We start from the raw sequence: 8,276 nt of genomic DNA on the forward strand, positions 1-8,276 counted from the left end.
GAGTCCTTGCTTTGAATTTCAAATAATGGCCCATTTAGTACAATTTAGTCTCCAGGACATCCCGCATGTACATTTCTGCATGTTATGACCACACTGTCACAGTTTCCCACAAATCACCAGCATTCTTCCGCTGTGTGATTAATCTCTCAATCTGCAGCGTGCTGGCTGCGCAGGTGCCTGTGGCCTGGTATTTCTTTACAGCCAGGTGTAGTGGAGTGCAAGCGGAGGGACCCCAGAGGTTAGACAGCGGAACATTAGAGTTGAGTGGCAATTGTTCACTTCCAAAATATGTCAAAATGACTGATGAGGTCAGCACTAAGTGCATGCTTTTGTATGTTGGGAGAATACAGGATCAGGTGTAAACAAAAGACTGTGTTTTTCTTCTGATCACAGGCACAAAGACACCTGATGATTACCAAGGTCTTGTATTAATGTCTGACAAATTATGAAATCCTCCAGTTAATGTGACAAGTGGTTTTCCTATCTCTACAGCTCCAGATTGTCACTCGCGGTTTCTTCTGAAGATATACTGAAGCTCCAACTTGAGAATAAGGGTCAAACCCACCAAAGCCATGCTCTATAACCCACTTGTAACGATGGCTAACATGTCATAAAAAGCCCTAAATAATCAAAAACATCCCTGACAGCCACCATCTCAAACAATTCACCAGTCAAACAATTGTCAGATTGTTGGTGTGGGAATCTACTTAGATGGGCACTGCTTACTGCTATGCAGGAAGTACATGTACTTACTTATAAGGGGTACCCATCAAGTTCATATAAGTATCAAATTTGTGCATTTGAGGGTGTTTAACTTTGTCTGAAAAGCAAAGCAAAAGGATAATCACATTTTCTTCTTTCATCGGCTGATTTAAAAGCAGATCACCCAGATCCAGTGCATTTGTGAGTTGTTGTTAACTTCATCAGTTATAAGAAGAGGTCGTGTGGCATTTACTTTAAACCAAGTTAAATAAATTTGTTTAGTTTTCACTGAAAGTGGGGGGTCATTTGCTAGTAGTAGTTTAGCAGCAGTAGTTTATCTTGGTGTACATGTTCTTTGGGGCTTTATGCAGTATTTACCAAATGACCTAGTTTACCAAAGTCTAATTAATGAGGCAGCATTTCTGTGTCTGATGGGAACATGCATTGTTAGGAATGTGGTTTTGTGTTCATGTTTTTTTTCCTGTTCAGTCTGTTTTCATGGGTTTGGTTTTGAGTTCTGTGTTCTGTAAGTTTTATTTGATCTTGTCTTGTTTGGGGTTTTGTAGCTTAGTTTATTCTCATGTTTATTTGCATTTTTTTTACCGGTTCGAGTCCTTAGTCCTATGTCTCCATATTTTAGTGTAGTCCTGTCTCCTGTTTGGTCCTGTCTCTGTTCCCTGCCCTGATTTTGCGGTCTTTCCATGTTTTGTGTTTTACTTTGGTAAATCTGTCCTTGTGTGTTCCCATGTACTTTACTTCCTGTTTTATTTTGTAATCTTCTGTGCCTGGTGTTCTTGTCTAGCTTTGTTCCTGTTGTTAGGTTAATGTATTTTTGTCTTGATTATTAGTTTGTTACCCCTGCTTGTGTTTTTGTGCTTTTGTTTATGGATCTGTGTCTGCTTGTGTTTTTAGCCATTTTGGTTTATTCTTTATCTGTTCTGTATTAGTTTCCTGCCTGGTTGCCTTGCTGTTTCACTGTGTGTCTGTGTCTAATTAGCTCCTCATGTCATTCACCTGCGCACTCCCTCCCTTTGCTCCCTTTTGGGATGTCCCTTTTGCTCATTTGCCTATGTATACAGTATATATTGCCCTTGTTGTTCTCAGTCTCTGTGAAGATTTTTGTCTGTGTTGAGTGTTTTGCCTGTTCTCTGTTCCATGGATTTATTCCCTCATGTTTGTATTTCTCTGCCTGTGCTTTGGATTACTTTTGGATATACCTCAGTTTTGGATTTTGCCTTTGCTTGCACGTAAGCCTGTTTTGTTCTCTGACTGAACTGCCTTTGGTCTGCATTTGGGTCCACACCTCTCATACCTGCTACTGCATTCAGCGTTTCCCATGACATGCATCCTGAACACAGCCTTCAAACCCTCATTGGCACCACTTTGTCATCTGTGTGTGTGCATGTGTAGGTGTGTGTGTCTGCCATCAAACCAACACTAGCCTTCTTTTAATCCCGGGTCATTCAGGTCTACTTAAACACGGAGCCACAGAATGTAAACACAGCCTTATTAATGCTGCCAGACTCAGTAATCTTCCTGAGTAACCTTTAACCATGACTCGGGCTTCAGCCTCAGATTGCATTTTGCTCATAATCATAATAGCATGGTACACAGCAATGTAAAGTTTATAGTGAACATTTTTCTAGTTTAGGTGGGTTTGATTTTCAATTGACATCAATAGTTTGTAACTTTGACATAAAAAATGTAAAGATGTGTATTTCGAAAAAGATTTAAATGACTAATGATTAGTGCAGCGATAGTTGAAGTGTATTTACAAGTGTCTGTTTAATGGAATGTAACCAAGGCCCACTTTGTGCACAGACTTATGACTCTAAACACTGGTTCTAAAACATCCAGATGTTCTAGTGAAACTGTTTTCCTAGAATGCCCTTTTTCCCAAAAGCTCATGTCATGTTCATGTCCGTCAACAGTTCTGTCAGAGATTCAGGTGTGTTATGCTAGAAGCGGCTAATGTAGCCTTTAGCCACTGGCCTCAAGAAGAGATGAGGAGCGGGCTACTGTGGTCTGGTAAACTGACTTCTTTTACCTCCCCACATCACTTGAGGCAATTTATCAGACTTTTCACAGCTCCCTCTGGACACAAAGCTTTTTTTTTATCATTTGCAGTAATACTCCCTTAATCCTGTAAACAGACTTTAATGTGAAAATCAAAGCACTTCCCCTTTGAATAAATAAAATTAAATCATTGAGTTTGTTGTCAGGGACTTTACTGAACAGATATGTATTTATCCCCAAAGTTATCTTTCTCTTGTTGTCCAAAAGTCACATATGTCATGCTCAGTTGCGGAGCAGCATCATAGAGGCTTGTAGGGATTTGGTGTCTTACTCAAAGTCACTTTAGGAGCTGAAATTCATGTTAAATTGGGGTCTTAACCTTTGTGCTTTGGTTGAGGATGATCTTTCCAACCACTAGGTCATCCTGCATCCTAGTTGCCTAAACAATCTCATACCAAAAACCTTATCTTTTGCACAGCAACTTGGACATTTAACAGGCATACATATAAGCCTTATATCTCATTCCTTTGCTCTCCCGCCTCAGGATAGTCAGTTAGTCTCATCTCCACCGGGAGCTTCTGTTCCCCCTCCTGCTGATCTGTTTACAGACCACGACCAAACACCCGGTGACTGGCCCACAGTTCGTCTCTGTCTGTTTACGCTGTAAGCCAGAGTACGCGCGTCAGAACTGAGCCACAGAAGCCAAGGGGGTGGACTCTAGGGAAGCCAGAGCCAGGGGAGCCACAGGTGCATGAGGCGAAGCTTAAGAGTCTGAAGATTTATGGTGAAAGTACCAATTCCAGGGCAATGATGAGAAGAGGAGGAGCGGGCCAGTCTTCTGATCGCCAGAAGTCAAGGGTCACACCCTACATCAACATTGTGGACAAAATAGTAAAGTCAAAGTATCTCTAGTCCAGCTAGAAAAGCCAGCTAGCCAGCGCCTGTCCATCTTAAGTGGGAATGGTCAGAACACGATGTTTTTATCAGATCTTGTTTGCGTTCCATGAGAAAGTTGGGAGTTCTGGAACTGGCTCCATGTGCACACAGATCTGTACCTAATGCTCTGTCTCCCACAAAATAGGCTCCTTCGTCATATGTTCGAGCTCGGGGACAGCCACCCTTCCCATGGTGCTCATGTTCCTCCCTCATCTCTGGGGGGACAGAGGGCCAGGTTTGACTGAATGAGGGAGGGACACAGAAACAGAGTTGGTGAAGCAGCAAAAGAGTGAGACAGAGCGACATCTGCTTCTCATCTTAATGGGAAAATCCCCCCCCCCCCCCCCGATCCTGGAGATTAGGATGGAGTACCCCAGACAGCTCATGCTGCCTCCTCCGAGGCTCACTATTTGCAAGCAGGCTTCCTCAGGCCTAGTTGGCTTTAATTCAGAGTAACCCTTTTGAGTGAGTGAACCTCTGCTTGCATTGCAATAACACACCCTCAACAAGCCAGTGGTAGATACACAATATAACACATAAATTATCAGTGATCAGTGGGAAATTGTGATATTCTTATTATTCAGGAAACAAAACTAACATGAATATAGGTTGACTGTGTCTCATCATCGTCATTCCTCTTGTTACCATGATTCCCGGGGGTGCTGCTATGTTTATTTTCTCCTGATTAGCACTGCACATTTTCACTTCTTCAGGGCTGGGAGTCAGTTAGTGGTCTGTGTTCATTCAACACCAGATCGTTCCACTATGGTTCAAAGCTTATCACAACACCTTCTAACTCCCCCAACCCTTTCAATGCCAGATCTGCTCCCGAACACCCAGGCGAGGCCGGCATTCTGCCTTTGTTGATCTTACTGCTAGAATTGTCAAACACCAGCTTTCAATAATTTTCCAAGCCGATCATCGAGGAGAAAAAAAAGCATTCGCGATTGGTAACAGTTTCGTATAGTCTGAAAGCAATCATGCCTGTAATCACACTTAATATTCCTGGGATGTCACAGTCTTACAGACAGGATGGATGTCCTGTTCTTCATCAGAGACACATCTTGGAAGGACCTCACAGTTGGTTTCTAAAGAAAATAGTGTCAGCTTTGCTACAGATCCTTCAGCTAAGCATGCTGAATTACTGAAATCTCTGCAAATGCACTATAGAAATTTAATGGACTTATGGTGTAATCTAAGAGCTTGACAGACTCATAGGGCAACACCATTTCAGTTATCAGCTTATATTTGGATATGGAATCCAGTTTTAAAATCATTTAAATTTATTCACTAAAGAACCCAATGTTGTAGGTCAGTAATTATCTTCAATCATTTCCAAATATTCGAGGGATACAGACTAGATGAGGGTTTGTTCTTGTGCAGTATAGCTGACATCAGAAACTGTAGAGCAAGAAAATAATCTAACTCCAGGGCAGACAGGCTCCTCCTTTCTCACAACCCCAGCATCACCATGATGGAACTTGTATATTTATTTGCTTATTTTCTTTTTTAGGGTAATGGAAAAGTTAAGCTTCAGCCAACGTAACTGAAAACGTTTCCTTTACAAATGGAAAGTCATACTGATTTTTGTCACAGAGAAAGAGAATATCACTTAAGATGCACTGGTCAATCCTCTCTTTATCCATTGCATTTGCATTAACTTAATACAATGCATGTTCATCCTGCAGAGACACCGAACTGACCGGCTGTTTTATCCACCCTGGTGGTCCTCATTTATCTGTCCCCTCTGGGTACAGCGCCATCTGGGATTGGTTGTCTCCACCATCTCCCTAGCAGGACCAGACACTTAAAAGCATTGTCTTGAGAATCTTCAAGTCCGCAAATGCACAGTAGCCACGAAGCAGTGCGGACATTTTCTTGAAAAGTGAATTAACTGATGATTATAAATGGCACTGCTGCCAAATTCCCACCAGTCGGCTGTATTATTTATTTTTTCAAGTTATTAACTTTCCCTAGAACTTTGACCTCCACCCACCCTCTCCCTGCCCTGCTCCCATTTTCTTGTTCCTTGTTCTACAAGCTATAGCTATTTCAGCAAATGTACTTCTCTACACATAAATAAATCTCCGTGCACAAATTTACTTGGCTGCAGTTTGTATAAACACTTGCGCACAGACGAACTTCACCTAACACTTGCTCAGGCCACGGCCTACTTCTGTACTTTTCCTCTTAGCGGTCAGTTGGTCACCTCCATACCTCGAAGTCACTGCCTTTAAAAAAAATTGACTCTGTGGGTTATAATTATTTGAGAATTGTGAGTCATTCCAGCTTTCTCGCATTGGTGTGTTGTTGATCCCACTAATCATTTTAGTCAGGACCCAAGCATGTATTCAATTATTAGGGGAATTGTTGGACATGTTGGGAAAACGGCACACAGTTGTGTTTCACACTTCGGTTTCTGAACAGATTAAACAAACAAGATATAACACATTATTTATTGAACTAGAGGCACTGACAGACTGTTACCTATAGACAGAACCAGGCTAGCTGTTTCCCCCTGTTTCAAGTCTTGTTGCTAAGCAAGCTAGCTCCAGCTACATAGCCTATTTACCGTACAGGCAAGAAACTCTCTCTCTAACTCTCGGCAAGAAAGCAAATAAACATATTTCCCAAAATGTCATTCTATTCTTTAAAGAAAGCAATTAGTGTTTGAATATTATTTGATTGTAACTGTGGGCAGCAGCATTACATAGTCAAGCATTACAACATGTTCTTCAGTTCATATGCAGCTACAGAAACATTTATTTGAGCTTAGTGTTGCCATCTTTACAGTAATTGCACAGCGTTACACGGCTACTGTCAGTTTACCCAGGTTTACTTTATGACTGTGGCTGGTGTGTGTGTTTTCCAAAGAAACATTTTATACATAACCCCTGAGGGAGGATAAACTAATGTGAGGTTTTAAAAAACAATGTATACCCTGAAAAAATAAACAGCAGCACTCAGATTGCAATCCGGTAAATCTCGCTGCCTGATTGAGTTCATGTTTATGTAAATTTTGCACTTATAGAAATAAATCTAATCTCGCTGCCATTTGATCTCAGTGCAACATTTAAAGGTATATTCCATTAGCCTCTGAGTACAAGGAGGTATGTTTACAGACTAATCTAAAGCTTGCTGCAGTACACCTGCTGGAGCTCGCAGAGGTGTTCAGTACATTTTACATAATTTTGGACATATAATTTGAAGATAATGTTTTAATATGCGAGCAGTGTTAAGAATATCTCATTTATCTGTTTAGTGGCCCAGGTTGCACCACCACCAACAGCGTCAACCCATGAACTCGTGAATGTGCTCCACATGTGGGACCTCTTAATGGAGTTTAGAGTATCACCACAGGCCTGAGTTATAACCTGCTCTCTGACTGCGGGACCACTTCCGCACAGCTTGCACCGCTTGCTCTTCATTTATAAAGCTAACAGCTTTTACAACTTGCAGTGACACAAGCCGTGATAACTCACTCTCATTGCTGTTTTTCCTTTTTCTATATTACCAACTGTAGGCCTCTTAGCTTGTGGAGGTGATGACATTTTATCTTAGACAAACACCCAAGTTTCCTTTCAGAGCACTGCTGCTGCTGTGCTCCAGGTCGTCGTCATGGACAGACACATAGAACCTTAGACCACATCTGTTGCATATGTTACGTGGATGTTACCAAACTTGAGCCTGTCTTTCTGTTAATTAGAAAAGAAAATACACATTACTTGGGCAGCACGGTGGTGCAGTGGTTAGCACTGTCACCTCACAGCAAGGAGGTTGCGGGTTCCAGTTGCCCCGACCTTTCTATGTGGAGTTTGCATGTGCTCCCTGTGTCTGCGTGGGTTCTCTCTGGGTGCTTCCTCCCACCGTCCAATGACATGCAGCCTAGGTTAATTACTGACCCTAAATTGTACTTAGGTGTGAGTGTGACTGGGTGTTTGTCTATGTGTGACTGGCGACCTGTCCAGGGTGTACCCTGCCTTTCGCCCGATGTCAACTGGGTCCCTGTACGCAGGATAAGCGGTTGATGATGGATGGATGGAATAAACATTACTTCATAGGTGCTGGATTTAATAATTGTTATTGTTGTTTTAAGAACAACTTGATTTTCATCCCTCTATTAAAGGAATTGTTTGACATTTTGACAAGTAGACTGTCTTGCCCCTGCAACCCTGTATGCAGGATAAGTGATTGACAATTGATGGAAGGAAGACTTTCTTGCTGAAAGTGAGTAGTATGAGATGGCAGCCTGCAGGCGATTAGCATAGCTTAGTTTAAAAACTGGAGGAAGGGGATAAGGGCTAGCTCGGCTCTCTCCCAAGTTCAAAAATCAGCCTACCAACACCTCTAAAACTCAGGAACACATATCTTGCTTGTTTAATCAGCACACATTATGACATTTGTGGATTTAGTGGTTGTAAGACGTTTAGATTTTTTTGAACAGCTAATCCAACAGTGCAGAACATTTGTGTCGTAAATACTGCAGCTGCATCGCGCTACTGGCCATACAATCACAAATTGCCATTTTAACATTTCTGTTCTTACTTCCTAAGCTGAGTGGTTCTGGTAGGAGGGTTTTTGAACTTCGGACATAGCCAGGTGAGGTGTTTCCCCTTGGATCC

This window comes from Micropterus salmoides, unplaced genomic scaffold (assembly GCF_014851395.1).
Source record: "Micropterus salmoides isolate LMB-PRFRI ecotype aquatic unplaced genomic scaffold, ASM1485139v1 Ms_hic_scaffold_19, whole genome shotgun sequence".
Classification (NCBI taxonomy): Eukaryota; Metazoa; Chordata; class Actinopteri; order Centrarchiformes; family Centrarchidae; genus Micropterus; species Micropterus salmoides.